This window comes from Prionailurus viverrinus, chromosome F2, assembly GCF_022837055.1.
Source record: "Prionailurus viverrinus isolate Anna chromosome F2, UM_Priviv_1.0, whole genome shotgun sequence".
NCBI lineage: Eukaryota > Metazoa > Chordata > Mammalia > Carnivora > Felidae > Prionailurus > Prionailurus viverrinus.
The window spans coordinates 11,507,510-11,523,648 of record NC_062578.1 but is presented as its reverse complement, the minus strand read 5'-3'; the positions used below and the strand labels follow the sequence as shown (position 1 = coordinate 11,523,648).

At 39.6% G+C, this 16,139-nt stretch overlaps 1 long non-coding RNA gene across 1 annotated transcript; it reads right to left on the bottom strand.

Moving 5' to 3' along the window:
- Nucleotides 1-12,953: 12,953 nt before the first annotated feature.
- On the bottom strand, nucleotides 12,954-14,940 carry LOC125156064 (uncharacterized). Its single transcript, XR_007148460.1, has 3 exons — nucleotides 14,787-14,940; nucleotides 14,139-14,282; nucleotides 12,954-13,087 (listed from the first exon to the last, which is right to left on the bottom strand). It is a non-coding gene; the product is annotated as an uncharacterized LOC125156064 (long non-coding RNA).
- Between the last annotated feature and the right edge of the window lie 1,199 nt (nucleotides 14,941-16,139).

Here is a 16,139-nt window from a genome sequence, read left to right as displayed (position 1 = left end):
GGTGGGAGTAATAAAAATTTGCCCTCATTTCTTGTCTGTCTTCTACAGAGTTTGTCCTTTGGGATAGTGCTAACCCCTCCCAGAGGGGCAAGGCCAGTATGCTGAGGCCAGGTCTGAGAATCTCCTCTAGGGGCCATGAATGAACATGGGCACTGGGGATTAAAAACTAACCTTTACCTGTGTCCTGGCTGCTGACCCTTCTTTCTTCTTCCTACATTTGAAGACTTGAAAGTCCTGCTGAAACACTGATAGGGTGAGTTTTGGATTTCTCCAGCATTTCCATGCTAACGGTTCCCATTGGGTCCTTCTGGAAGCTTCTCACAACATCATCACTGTCATCAGTTAGCAATGAAGAGTTCCCGGGTGACCAGCCACTTGTTCCTTTTCGTGGCGGGTCACATCCTTATTTTTAAAAAGACACTTTCTGGCAGAGAAAAGTCTGTTTGTACTTGGAAAGAGAAAAATGGACAGAATTTTCCTAAGAAAGGTGTTCATGATCACTGTGAAAATCTCACGGGTTCATTTATTTATCTGTACATGGAAACTTTTTCTTCTTTGTGATTTTGGAGAAATGTTTTGAATTTCTGTCTTGATATTGTTTCATTATCTTTTATGAAGAAATAACGGTCTGCAAAGATTTATCTGTGGTTTGTATCTATGGTTCATGTTTATGAACTAGGTTTTTTTTTTAATAACTGGGAGCTGTTAGATTGTAATATACATCTGAAATGATGTAAGAAAACTGGTCAAAAGATAAATGGACTAAAGCGTGTTTTATTATTGGACAATGGTGCTGACGCTGACACAGAATTATGTAAAAGAAATCAGTGATAAGGTTTTGTATTAGATCAGAAACAGCTGAGCTCTCACAAACTAAGATCCTTACCAAACCACAAAATTCAAGGTAAAACATCTGCACTTTTGAGATAATGAACAATTTTTTCTTCCAAAACAAGCAAACGAACATGCTAAACTTTCCTAATGCCAAATTAAACCAAAGCTGTAAATATTTTTTTCCTATGAGGAGAAAACAGTTGTATTTGTCTAGTACCACAAACACTGCCTCATTAGGCTTGGTTTACCTATTAGAAGGAGAGAGTCACACGCTAGCCAGGAGCTCCTAAAGCACTAATTCTTTCCCTAAAATGCTTTGCTTATTTTATTTTGTTCTCCTTTGTTCACGAGACTCGGCCTTTCTTTGAAAATTGCACCCTCTTTTCTCTGTTGCAGTGTTCTGAGGCTTCGAATACAAATGATCATTTACAAATTGAAGGTTAACACAGAAATGCATTGTACTTGTGATTTGATGAGTAAAAACAAATCACAAAATAAGAACAAATAGCAGTATTATCCCACGGGAAAGAGCCTTGTGTATTGATCTATTATTTCCCAGCTTGAAATGTGCCACTATTGTAGTTCTACTTGATTATGAGGCTTTTTTATCACTTCCCCTGGTTGATTCAACTTGAGTGCTTCTGACATTTGCAAAGTTCCTCACATATTCTGCTGAGCAGCAGGGGAAACCTTGTTAATGAAGAAATAACAAGCTGAAGATTTGAATAAATATTTAGCTGATTGAAAGGAGGTATACAGTTAATTTTTTTTTTTTAATGCTGACAACTTAGGAAACTCACCAGCGTGCTTTGCTTGTGTTAGCTAAAAAATGGGTTCTAGTAGAGTTTTTTTACTGCACCACAGGGCACTTTCATTTCCTGATTCTATTATAAACTAAGTGGCCACCTGAACCTGCCAATGAACTTGTTCTATTGTGTTTTTCTATTTTTAATCCTGAAAGAGTAAACACATTTCTCATCAGATGTGTTACAGGGTACCATACATTGGAGAGATTTATGAAGGTGCCATTGGGTGATTACAGAATCATTCATTTATAAATAAGTGTCCGTTCTGAGAGGAAACTATAAATGAGAGCAGCATTTTCATCCTTCCACAAATCTATATTATAAAAGTGTGTAGGTATATATTTTTTAATACTTGCTATAGTGGCATGGAAACAGTCTAGATTTTATGCCTTTTTACCTTGTGTTTTCAGTCCTAACATATGATTAACGTTCTGATCTTATAAGCAAGGTGGTGTCTTATGAGACTCACGGTAGCAGCTGTGCAAAGGAACATAATGGTTCCATCAGGCTTCAAGGATTAATTTCTAGAGCCCCGTGAGCGTGGTTGAACTGTTTAAGGAGTGGTTGCTGGTGGACACGGGCACCAAGTGGAAACTCTTGTTTTGTCCCATACAGTGTGGTTCTGTCCCCTGAGAGAGGGCTTCTAAGACATGTACCTATGCTTTCAGAGCACTTTTGGCATACGTGGTGTAGTATCCTGATCTGAGAATATCTGAAGCTATCTTCCAAAGAGCCCTCCACATACCAAAATCTTTGAAAAAGACTCTTCTTTGAACAAATGTATTGGGTGAAGGTGAGGAAGGACTAAAAGCACCTGGGGATGAATGTTATTTAGAAAACGTCTGCTTCCATGTGTGACCTAATGCCCAGAATCATGACACTTAAGGTTGGAAGGTAGTCTAAGCATCCCAAAAGATGCTCAAGTAACCTCTACAAACATCCTGGAGAAGTCCATAATTAAATGAACAATCAATCTCAGGCACAAGGGGGCAGACAACTATTTCTCGAAGAAGCCTACACGGTCTTTGCACAGACATCGTTGGAAAGTTTTTTGTATTGAGCCCAAATTCGCTTCTCGCTTTTACCAAGATCCTCGTTCTGCTTTTTGGGCCAGACAAAACTGGTATCCTCTTACTTGTCCGCTTCCACTTCTAATTCTTGAAAGTAGCAGTGCTGTTCCTCTTTTATATACTAAATACCCATCAGTCCCTCTGGATCAGTGTTTCTAACTTCACCTGCATGCGATTCATTGGGGAAAATTAAAATACAGATGGTTTTTCCAGAGCATTTGATTCGGTGGGTCTGTGTTACAGTGGAGAAATCTGCCCACGCAGGAAATAGAGGTATTGTTGTTATGATAATGTTTACCTAGCACTTACTCTGTGCTCAATATTTGTTCCCCTTTATCAAAAGAGCTTAAGGGGAAATAATTCTATAAAACAAATAAAAGAAGAATTTCTCTACTCGAAGGGAGTTGGCAATCTTGAGTTCGACATGATTCCCTCTCAACTCTGTGGCCTCTTGGTTAGCTCTGAGAACCCCTGGCATTTCTCAGAGTACCTCGTGAACATTATTGATCAATGCTAACTGAACAGGTTGAATTCGAGGTGATAGCAAACTATTCAAATGTGAGATGTTTCATTGTGGGTTGTAAATCCAAGAATTGGGTGCTTAAAATGGTCAATGTGGTTCTATATTGCAGAGTCACTTACTGGCTCTTCATGCATGGAACATCCGTTCCACAAATGCTCAAATAAATACATTTCTTGAGAAAGACTTGTGTAGCCATGTTTTGGGAACTGGAAATTTAATATTGACACATGAGCTATTTGATATTTAAAGAGACCAAGCTTTTTTACATATGACACAGTTAATGGGTTGATGATTTCTCCATCCTCATCTAATGAATCACTTAATCAAGTCTATAATATAATGAAGAATATTTTGCCATGAGAGGAAGAACAATCATCATAGAAAAATTGCACTCCCTTCATGAAGGCTGAATTTTGAGAGTTTGGCCTACAGATTTCATAGAAGGAAATGCTATATGTAAAATTCACATATTCCACTTCTCAGACTGTGGCTTGTTATCTTAATGCACAAACAAAAACACAAACTCTTACTGAAGAGTTTCAGTAAACCCCCCTTTGCCCATTTTGTTTTGAATTCACTGAAAGGTCAGGAATAACAGTGGCATGTATCAGTTACATTTGTAGAGGGTATAAATTTCATATGTAAATGAATTTAATAGACTGCCTTAGAGGATGCAAAGCCTTGCTGTTTAGTTGTAATCTTGACTCTGGGAAGCAAATTTGCAATTGTTGATGGATACTGTCCTTAGGTTCAATCATCGGCAGATGTTAACTAAACTACAAAAGCATCATTTGGCTGTGGCAACCTGTTAGCCATGGGGATTATCAGATTAAAAATGGAAGTGCGCTCATTACTGAATCAACATTATGTGTCAACAGTACTTTCTGGGTCATGCATAATAAATATGAATATTATCTTGGACAAAAAAACATTACTGGCTTTCTGCAACATGTAATATTGAGAAAAAAATTGACTCTTATTGTTAATCCTGTTCATAATCATTGCTAGCGAAAATAGTGTTATATCAGTGTGTTTTTAGTCCTATGAAGAGGCAATGTTGCTGTAATTTAACAGAACTGAGTCAGTTCTTAAAATAGAGATGTTTGTAGAACAGAGAAGGACAATTCATCAACTTTAATGGAAGTATCCAGTGAGAATATCCAGCTCCCCTTGTTCCAAATTTGTGTTCATAAAACAACCTCTGCTTTTATAATTTGTTTTCCTGGGGAGATTTATCTATCAAGACTGGGCTTGCAGATAGTCTCCATTTGTAAATCAGGTATGTCTGTCTTTGAAACCTATTGAATTTATATCTGGTTGATGAGGCTGTCGTTTGTAAGTTTACTTAGCTCTACTGTTCCCTTTTAGCTTGATCAATAATGGGTGTCCTTAAAAAGTCGAATTTGAAGTTTTGTGACTCTAAGGCCAGAGACTGGGATTTTGCCCTTCTGCTGAAGTGCAAAGACCGGAAGGCCTATCTTTCTGACATTTTAAAAGCTTGTCAGCACCATTTGTCTTATCTATTATTATTGAAACAAGAAGGAATCTATGACATTTCTTTTTTTAATTTTAATTTTTATTTGAGAGAGAGAGAGCATGTGAACTGGGGAGAGGGGCAGAGGGAGAGAGAGAGAGACAGAGAGGCTCTGCGTTGATGCAAGGCTTGGTCCCATGACCCTGGGATCATGACCTAGACTGAAATCAAGAGCTGAGTGCTCAACTGACTGAGCTACTCAAGGGCTCCGGTTTATGACATTTCTAATGCAAATCAGAATTGGAGAATTTTCTGATTCTTTGTTCCTTCTGAGTTGTAAATCCTTTTGTGGATCTATGGTAGACCATCCCATTGCTGGCCCTGCCTCCTGATGTTTATGTCCACATGTGATCGATCCCTCTCAAGTTGACCACAGGCTTGGCCACTTGACTTGCTTTGGCCAATAGAATGCTAGCAAGTGAGATATAAGCAGAACCTTTATAATCATTTGCACAATGGGCCTTGTTCACTTGGAAGGCTATCTTTTGGAAGCCAGTTGCCATGCTGTAGGGAAACTTGTGCTAGACTGAAATGGTGATGGCCAAATGGAAGTAGGCAGGGGCCTTAGAGGATGAAAAGACATCTTAGAAGTTCCAGCCCCAGCCATGGTCTCAGCTGCAAGTGCTCAGTGAAAGACCTTCGCTCCATCCTGTGAAGCAGAAGAGAAACCCAGAAGAACAGCCAGCTGAATGTACAGAATTTTGATAAATAATCAATCATTACCCCTTTAAGCCAGTCAGTTTTGTGGAGTGGTTTGTTGCACAGCAGTAGCTAAACGAAACAGGGTTCTTTTACCATAGCTGCAGATCCCTTTATCTTAAATAGATCAGTATTAAATATTCAAAGGAAATGATATCTAGTTTCAGGGGATAGCTTACTGAGTAGTACTTATCCAAAGTCCCTTAAGCCCATTTTTTAAAAACCTCTTTCCATACTTGAATGGTATTATACTGCCATCTGGCGGCAAAGACTAACTGTTCTGGCTGTTTTATGGAATCTGGGGCATTTAGCCAGTTCAAATATGAAAATGCACACAGAAGCGCAGAGAACTCAGGGAACCAAAGCGAACAAGGAGGAACATTTTGTGCGGTAAACGTGCTGGGAACGACCTGAGTGCATGCCCAGTGCAGGAATGCTGTGGCCAGCTCACGGCTCTTAGTTCCTAATCTCTCCAGAACTGCTGTGGACTGCGGGCAAATGTGGTGCCACGGCAAGCAGGCTGCCTTTCACCACTTTTCTCCTGGGCTAGGAGAGAGAAGGGGGTGGTACTCGGAGGTGAAAATGTACTTCCTGCTTCTTTCTTCGTCATGTGAGCATGAAGTGAAATGGCCCTCAGCACTCTCGGGGATTTGCTAAACCTTTTTGATGTGGGCAGAGACTGCCCTGAGTGGGGTGGAAAGTGGGTAGGCGGTGGAAAACGAGAGAGTGTTCAGGTGCTGCCTTCCTTTGATATTACCATGCTTGCTTTGCAGTCATCAGCAGGAACCCGGACTATCAGGAAGCAAAGCAAAGAAAGGCTGCCTGCTGAATGACTCAGCAAGCATGACCACCTGGCTCAGCCTTCCTCGCTCCGCCATGGGCTCTCTCCCCTTGGAACTGAGCTGCTTTAGGTTTGGGTCTAGGGTTCTGTCATTAGGAATGCCCTTTCTTTTCAAGGTAGACAGAAGGGGCAACTCAAATACTTCCGGGGCTTGAAAAGCACATACTGTGTAAGAACCACAAATGTCTTTCTGGAGTTCATTATTTTTTTGTCAAAGAACAACAATAATTATGTTTTTGTTGTGAATTTCCCACCAAGAGACATCAGCACAACGCCTATTCTCATAAGTAGTGGGTGTTCATTTGTGTGCATGCTAATTCTAGAAAAGAAAAAAAAAACCCACCTTCTTCCAAGTAAAATGGTTTTATCTGAACTTACAATGTTGAAGGAAACACAGTACTTACATTATCTTTTCAAGTTGAAGTAAATTCCTCTTAACATAATATATATTACAATAATAGCATCTAGTTAAGATTTCATTATGACATTGCAGTTCACTATAATACACAATCCCTGCCATGTTTTTATAAAACATTACTCGGTATGAAATATTCACATTAACTACAATTGCTGAAATGACTGATGTTTAAATCTAGCGACAGTTTCCATCATTATTAAACTTCATTATAAAATAAAGTATGTGGGTGGAATTGTGGCTTGATGCTTTTGTAATTTGCTCTCTACCTTTTCAACGTACTTTTCAGTTACATCAACTGAATCATTTCATCTTATAGACGTAAAGATGAAGGAAAAGAACAAAAACATGGCCATTAACGGAAGCAGTGCAAATGTGCATAGTTAATGGAAACCATTTTGACATTTTGTATTTGATTCCATGGTGTACCTACTCAAACAATTTCAATGGCATATTAGAACAAAATGCTACATTGTGCTCTTCGCTAAGAATGCAAGTAATAGACTTCAAAAATTACCTTTTCACTGAAAGTATTATCTGCTGGAAATGAAGAAATGTTTTACATTATGAGAGGCTGATAGCAGCCAGAGGAAGCGGTGAGCTGGCATGGTAGCTCAGGCAGGGGAGGGATTTGACTCTTTACTCTCCAAAATGCACTCTTTCATTTGATAAAGCACAACAAAAATAATCTTCAAATTCGTGGGTTCTGATTTTTTACATCTGTCGACTGCACTGTTACTAATCCAAGTAAAGGCTTGTGTCCGTTAAGATAGAACCCGGATCTCTCCTTGCTAAGGCACGATCACTGCTTTTGAATATGTTGATTTTGATTCTGAGACACACACCTGCTTTGTAAAAATAAATAGGAAGTTTAAAAATATCTGGTCATAGGAAAAGTAGCTACTTGGCCTCCCGTTGTGCATACCAATAGGCAGCTTTTATTTATTGGGAACAAATACAAGTCCTATGGATTTTATTAAAGATGAGACTTATTAGGAGTATTTTGATGCCGGACAAGAGCGAAGGTTCTGACATGTTGAGGGAGCAGCCCCAATTGTGGAAAGTGTTTACACACTCTGTATCTTTCATCAAAGAACTTTCACGTAGGAATATCTTATCTGATTTTCTTCACAACTTTGTGAAACAAGCATTATTTCCTCCCATTCTTCTCATCTGAAAACGAACTTGGAGAAAAGAGGTGGTTTGCTCAAGTTCACACGACTAATAAGAGACCTAGCCGGGAAATGAACTTGCCTCTTGAATCTGAGGAAAACGTGGAGGTAGGGAGAAAAAAAGAGGAAACAAATCAGTGCTACCAGACCAAGCGTAAGAAGGCTTTTAATTGGGGCTGGGCAGGTTTTAACTCTGCATGTTGACACTGATTCGAGAGTAGAAGGGAGACTGGTTGAAGAGATGTCAGTGATAAAACCTGAAGATGGTTTTGTTTTCAGCAATATGCATAGTATCGATAGTGACTTGATATCTGACAGTAGGTTCCAGCAGAAAGAAATATCAAAGTCTGACTTCCTGTATCCCTCCCCCTCCCCTGCGGCTCACTGCACTGATATGATAACACACACTGTCCATCGTTGGCAAAAGCCCGACGCTGACCTCAGTGAATCTCTGCCCTGGTGCCTTGGCAATTTGATGGGAAAGGGGGAGGCAGAATCTGGGTCCGAGCTACGTGGAAACCCAAAGACCTACTTCCGTAACAGATATGCTTTGAGGAGAGAAGGCAAAAGAGAGGAAGCCTGTTGCAACAACCTTTTCACTACCTTCTATTCTCTTTGTATATTTTTGCAAGGCAGCTTGTAACCCAAGTTTCTAGCTCTTGGTCCACTGCAGGCACCAAATGAACACCAACAATTTGGAATGTCTCACGTTCCCACTGTTCAAGATCGGGCCTTGGATGAAAATTTACCCTCCTCATTGCTTGTCCAGTAGTTAGAGATTGAATGGAAACCTGTCCTTGTGGAGAGGCTAAGAGTCCTGAACACCCAAAATATCGACTTCTGTGTTATCTCAGAGAAGAAAAATGATAAATGTCTACAAATCCCCACGTTGCCAAAAAACATTTTAATGTGAAAACAGAAATTGGTCAATTCACCAGTTTTGCTGGTCTTAGACATCAACTGATGAACTAAGAGCATTGGCTTACTTGAAATTCTAAATCTTATTGTCCTGGCCAATTCCTAAGACAATCGAAACAATTGTGCGTGTATGTTTTGTGGGAAGAGATAACGTGAAAACTCTTTCTTTAAAACTAGTTTCTTCCTTGGGGCGCCTGGGTGGCTCAGTCGGGTAAGTGTCTGACTTCGGCTCAGGTCATGATCTCGTGATCTGTGAGTTGGAGCCCCTCGTCGGGCTCTGTGCTGACAGCTCAGAGCCTGGAGCCTGTTTCGGATTCTGTGTCTCCCTCTCTCTCTGCCCCTCCCCTGTTCATGCTCTGTCTCTCTCTATCTCAAAAATAAATAAACGTTAAAAAAAAATTAAAAAAAAAAACCTAGCTTCTTCCTTAGCATGGACAACTTACTTTTCTAGAGAAGTCAGAGGGCCACTTCATGTTGGAAGAAGGCGTATGATAATAAGCATGACCGTGCTGAGTATACAGCCCCCAGTGATAGTCCTTTCTTAAGTATCTCCATTTGAGACTAAATATGTCAACAACTAGTGCATTTCTCATGGTTTAGAAGGCACAGTGTTGTTTCCTCAGCTGTAATTCATCTTTGCAGCTTCCATTTTTAAGGTGGGCATTTTTTTCAGTTCCAAAGTAAAGTTCACATCTCCAGGAAGGGCAGGCTCTAGTTTCCCTATGAAGAAGCAATTGTGACATTTTCTGGTTGAGGAATTTCTAAAGACCAACTTCCATATAAGAGCGTCTGCTATAAGCTGAATTGCTAGTTCTCGTGGGCAAGCAGGGGACTCATCATTAGCCATTTGGCTATGTGGTTTGTCAGAAGAATTGTGGGATGTGGCGACTAAGCCAGGGCAGTGCAGTGGTTCTGTCCAGGGAGCAAGAACACAGCAAGTTACAAAGGATTGGGAGAATTGCGAGAGATGTCACATGGGTATGTTGGGGTGGGGGATGGAAAGTCTGTGCTCACGGTGATGTTCAGAAGCTCAGTCCCAGCACATTCGATAGCAGACAAGGAGGCACAAACTTAGTAAGGGTGGGGGTTGGGGCTTTGGGAATGCTCAGGAGCTCGGCTCTTACTGGCTCACAGCCCAAAAAATACTAGGTCTCAGGCCCTGGTGGGGTTGGACTGATGGACTTTCTCAGACTAATAGGTTATGGGGAGTCAACACAGTTCATCTTTTGGCAAAATATGAACCATGGAAACATACAAGGCTGATATGCTCCTATACTTACACATTAAAGGTTAGGGAGTTGGTTGGGACAGATTTCTGGCAGCATTTTGACTTGATGGGCACTGCTTACAAGGACAACTGCAAGGTTTTTAAGAGTTTTCTTTTGGAACAATTCAGGTGCTGGACTGATTCAGATGCCTGGACCTCAGGTGCCCCAAGTGCAGGGAACAAGTTTTGCTGATTATTGGGAGGAGGGGGACACATACGGCCTGCCTGATGCCAGGTAGACAGGTGCGTAGGCAGAGACAAGTGACCTATTTAAGCATATGCTTCTTTGTGGAAGCTGACGGTAATAATTCTCACGATAGTTGCTATTCAATAAACATGTACACAGGTTTTGGTTGTTCACATTAAGGTAGTTATGCGAAGAATGTGTACCGTGGTGCATTTGCAACTTACATTTGGACCATGACCTATTCAGAAATGGAAGTGTTTTCTAAAATGAGAAAAGGCATTTTTCTTGAGAGAAACGAGAAAAGAAAATACACTCTAGAAAAATCTGCCAGTGAATTTCAGAGATATCTGTCGAAAACTGTATAGTTTTCATCAAACAGGACTTTAAAGTATAAACTGTTGTCACTTAAACCAATAAGCCGGGTCTTAAACTCTAGGCATGTGCATTGGAAACCACATACAATGAAGAAACAACTGCAAAAAGGATGATCACGTGACATGTGAGGAAAGACAGACAATGATGCCAGGTGGTGCCTCGGAGCATAATAACGAGAACAGTATGTCAAAGCACAGCAATCAATACCAAAGAAAAATCAACACATATTCAGTATCTTCCTTACAGTGCTAAACTGATTATCCACTTCACGTAATTGAAGCAGTGAGATGAATGTGTTCAGCAGCCTTTATTTTTCTGGTTTAGAATGCAGAGCTAGGTATAAAGGTTAACTGGTATCTTATATTGCTCATGATTCCCTACCTCAGTCATAGATTTCCAAGGAGAGACATGCCTTTTCCAAAGAAAGACTGAGTAATGCTACCTACGTGGTTTCTATCATTTTAAACCGTGCTATCAGTGTAAAGTGCTGTAAAAAGAGTAACTTATGATGTTTTCAATTGCATGCACATATACATAAATACATGTATACAAGCATGAAAGCATATAGACAAGCTTATGTACATAGCCACTTGTATCACTTGAAGGCTTCAGGTGCATGAACGTCAAATGCATGAACTGCCAACACCCTTTTAGAACAGACTGTCCTGTTTTACATCTCCCCCTCTAAAGAGGAAGTTCAGTCTGTCTGAATGGGAGACTTGCACTCTTGGTCTTGGATAACCCCACACTGAGGAACTTTTCCAGGTCTCCATGGGGAATTTGAGAATGCCTGTTCCCCTTAAACCCTTCAAGACGATATGTCTGTCTTTACTGGCAAAACATTCTGTTACTTTATCACTCTGTTTCATCATTTTTAAAGGTTAAAATCTCTAATGTGTTAGCTTACAAGCTTTGTTGTTTTCTGCCTTCTGGGGAAGTACCCTTCATGAAAGAATATCATGGTAACATGATTGTCTTAACTTCCTGTTCACAAACCTAAAGTTCTTAGTTCCTTTAACATCTCCTAGATAATCCCTTAGAATCCTTCTTTTTCAGGATTTTAATCTGAATCTTCTCTAAGCCTACATACGTCTCCAAGTCTCCATATTTTAGCATTCTACTCCTCCTTCAAGGGCCAAGTTCAGTTATACTTCCTCAATAGACCACTACCCTGAGAATGACCAATATCTCATTCTTTTGAACCCCTCATAATATTCTTCTTTAGCGCATGTCAAGAGCAGTGTGGAGGTTAATAGCATAGCCTCCAGAGTCAACAGATCTCAGTTTGAATCCTAGTTTTGTCATTCCCTTTGGACAAGTTGACTAACACGTCTAAGCTGCATGTCTTCCCTTTGTGCAGATGAAGCATTCAAGCATTCCATACAAATTAGCTTTCAGTATCGCATTTCTGGATTGCACAGATTTCCTTATGTATAAATGCTTTATGCAGTGGGTGTCTACAAGCAGACCCCCAACTGTGCATGTTATGGGATCAGACACACTACCAGGCTTATTTAGAGGGATGTGGGATCAGCAACTCAAGCACTGATTTTTATGAGGATTCTAGGGGATTCAAGGCAAGGAATATACCGATGGGTGGTGAAAGTCAAGGCGGCGATTTTTAAGTATGCTTTTTCTCAAATGATCTTTCAGTCCAGACCCCCAAGGTTTCTACCTAAGACGTGGGATAAATGAGTTCCATTAAATAGCTTATAAAAATAATAGGAGTGTGTCAAGAAAATCTCTAAAATATACTGAAGGCAAATGTCAACATGATTTTGTGCCTCAGGCTGCAGACTGTGATGTTATTGGGCCGAGAATATTTTTCCGTCTATTTTAGTAAAGTGACTCTTGAAGCATTCATGGCACAAGTAGCACAAAGAGGACTCTCTATGGCAGATAGTTGGCCACAAGAAGAGGGGAAAGCCACAGTCATCTCTGGGATCCAAGGACCTTGGGTGCTGGACCTCACTGTGTATGCTGTGGTGTCAGAAAACAGTAGAGGATTGCATGAAACTCACAGGGTGTGCATGAAAAGTAAACCACAGGAGTATCCAGAAAAGTATCCAGGAGAACTAGATGTTCCGGCACACTTTTGATACCATAGCAGAACCTGAGGATTTTCTTAATTACTCAGATGAGCTTAAGATAGAGTGGGATTGCCATGTTCTGCAGAAGGATGTTCATCTGGAAAAGGACAACATCATTTTTATTATTTATTAAGCACGCCTTCACTGCAGGGGATACATCTTTATTAAGAAGTCTGGATTGTTATAGCAGACCATCAGAGGAAATAGATCAGGGGCTGAACATTGAAAGCATGAAGATTAAATTAATCTAAAATAATACCGGATCCAGCATATTCGAACTCTATCAGTTGTCCGGAGGAAAATCGCCCTTGTTCAATCAAACTTGAAGGAACATTCACAAGATGTTAATGAAGTCCCTAGAAGATGAAAAACATTGGGAGCATTTCACTCTTTTAGTGAACTGATTGAGAAAGGTGGTAGGAATGAATAAAATTAAGGTAGATGTGACTTGAGACAAAGAGTGCAAAAAAATGCAGACTCTAGAAGACCCCGGAAGGATTTACCTGGGCATGTGGTTCTAATACTCAGTAAATCATACGTCAGCCACAGGACAAGAAAAACAGAATGCCAAAAAGTATTCTGAAAAGCTGGTATGAAATGTAAATTGGCACCCACTGATTTTGATACAATTTCTTTATCCTGGAAATCTTAATTCCACTTGGTGAATATATTTTAAGAAAAGAATTCAAAAGTGGAAAAGCTAGTGGATACCATTTTTTTTAAGGTTTAGCATTGGGTTTAGAGGATATTAATTAGGGTATAACCACGTTATAGACAGTCACACAATTTTTAAAAATGATGTTTATACATCTGTGCTAATGTAGAAAGTATTGTGTCATCATATTAAGGGAGACAATCCAGAATTTTATTTTATATACATATATATATGTATATAAAACATGTTTTTGGCTATATATACACACACACACATACATATAATATTTATATAAATATATATGAATATATATAAATTTATATGTACACATAAATATAAGCTTTTACATAGATGCTATATCTAAATAGACATTATATATATATTAAATATATATATAAAACAGCTATGTTATTACATAGCTGAGAAAATCTAGAAAAGTGCATGCCAAAATTAAGAGTGATTGTCTTTAGGTGGTGAGACTATGAATATTTTTTAAATATATTTTCTTTCTTTTTCAACATTGTGAATCATGAGTATGTATTGCAAGTATAATAAAAATGAAATAAAAGTATTTACATTTCAAAAAACATATACTGCCAAATTACCCTATCAGATAGTTGTATCTATTTCATCCCTGCCTGTGAAAGAGTCCACTTTCCACACCCTCAGTCGCCAGGATAGTATTGTACCCATTTTTGTGTTCCTTCCATAGCAAATGACAGTGCCCGCCATCTTGTTGCATGAATGCTTACCCTAAGGTATTTTCTGCAATCAGTGGCTTTCTCTTCACTCCTACAGCCCCCCTCCTTGTATTCCTTGACCACATTTCTGCGATGGCCTGTAATATCCTTACACCTTGTTTCCTTTCCTCCTCCTACTTGGGCGACTTCCAGTTTCTTAATTTTTTAAGAAATAAGAAGAAAAATGATTAAAAAATGCTTGAAAGACATTAGAAAGAAGAGCAAGGAGACTCAACTTATTTCCCTATGAAACAGTATCACATGGTGCCATGCAGACACCCCTTCTGGGAAAGCTGTTAAAGATTGCAAATGAAAGGGAAAGAAAATGAATCATTTCCATGCCTATGGGACAGGAAAGAAGTTAAAGATAAGTAAAAGATAGTCTCTGAAAAAAAGAAATAAAGTAAATCAAGATTAAAAACTGTGCTCCCCCCCTCCGCCTTCTTCACAGAATCCACTTGCGGTTTCTTTATCCTGCTATAATGTGGCACAGGCACTCTGGATGCTATGAGATGGGAGACAAGAATATGAACAATGAGCTGAATTTTTTCTTGCCTCCTCTAAAATTGGTCTTCAGCAAAGTGAAAAGGAAGGTTTGATTGCTACATGTATCTCTCCAGAATTCAAACCAAGACTTAACTTGTCTCTAACAAAACTAACCTGAAATGAAATAAATCACAGCTTACAGAAGACAGTTTTGCTCCTCCTTAAAAAAAAAAAATGTTATAATCTAGTTCATTGAGGTTTGAGGTGCACTAGGTTGAGCATTAATTGTGAACAGGTAACAAATGCTAGGAACTTAAATTTTCTGAAATTTTAGCCCCACCCCCTCCCTATGTTGTGTGGAATCTGAGAGTAGGAAAGACTACAGAGTTTGCTTTGGATACTTTGGTGTGGTTGCTATGACAACAAAACTTTAGGGCATTGTTGTCTACATGGAATAGCAAAATGACAGATGGCCCATTATGAAACTGTACATATTTGGAGATGAAAAGAAAATACATCACTCTCAAGTCCATTCATTGTGCTGTTGCAAAAATGTTGGGGTATGATTACTGAGGGGAGTGAGAATAGGTGACCAGAAAGGAAAGGTTAAAATAAAGCTTTATTCATCTCGAAACCATGTCAGCTGACTTGAAGATTGCTTGTAGGGCTTTGCCTCTCCCCGCCCATACAGAGAAGTCTACCTCTCAGGTATTTATTTGGCACCACTCAGTGCAACTTTGAAACTTCCTATATTATGACTACAGTTAGGAGGCCAAAATAAAACAGGGTAAAGACAACGGGGGAGGGGGGGGAACTCTCATGTAATTACCACTGGGTAAGTGTGGGTTCCTTCCCCATCCTTGGGTGCTCTTGACAGGGTGTTGGGTGATGTCGAGGATCGAATGGCCGGAAAGGTTGAGTATTTTTCCTTGCAGTTCTGTATAAGATACAACCTCCTGGGATGACCGGTCCAAATGAATAATAACAAACTTCAAACACATGATGTGAAGTTCTGAGCTAGATCCTGAAAATCATCATCGCAGATTCAGGAGATAAGTTTAGGCACTTATTGTAAAAGGCTTAGTGGTTTTGGCTGGTCGACTCAGTAGGGGTAAATGCTGTGATGTATCTGCCAATTGGTACTGAATATTACCAAGATGTTGATGCCGTAGTCAAGGAAAGTGATAGTCTTCTGACTCAGTGATCATTTTTCAGGATGTCTATACCTGCAGGTCCACTTACCATCTATTTATCTCTTAGTCCACACTCATCTATGTGTAACTGGCTGAAAATCTCTGATAATGAGTGGATCTTAAGTGAGGCCATTAGGCCACATGTTAATGGAACCAGACAAATTTGACCTGTTTTCAAATACAAAGGATGATACAAAGGATGATGATGATGAAGCAGGGGATTGTCTGTTGTCCCAACGGAGATCTTCCAGAAGAAATGTCTCAGCTTAATGTTTTGAAAACTTTCTGACGGCTTTCTCAAGATAGCATGCCACCTTAAAAGGTAGTGAATTCC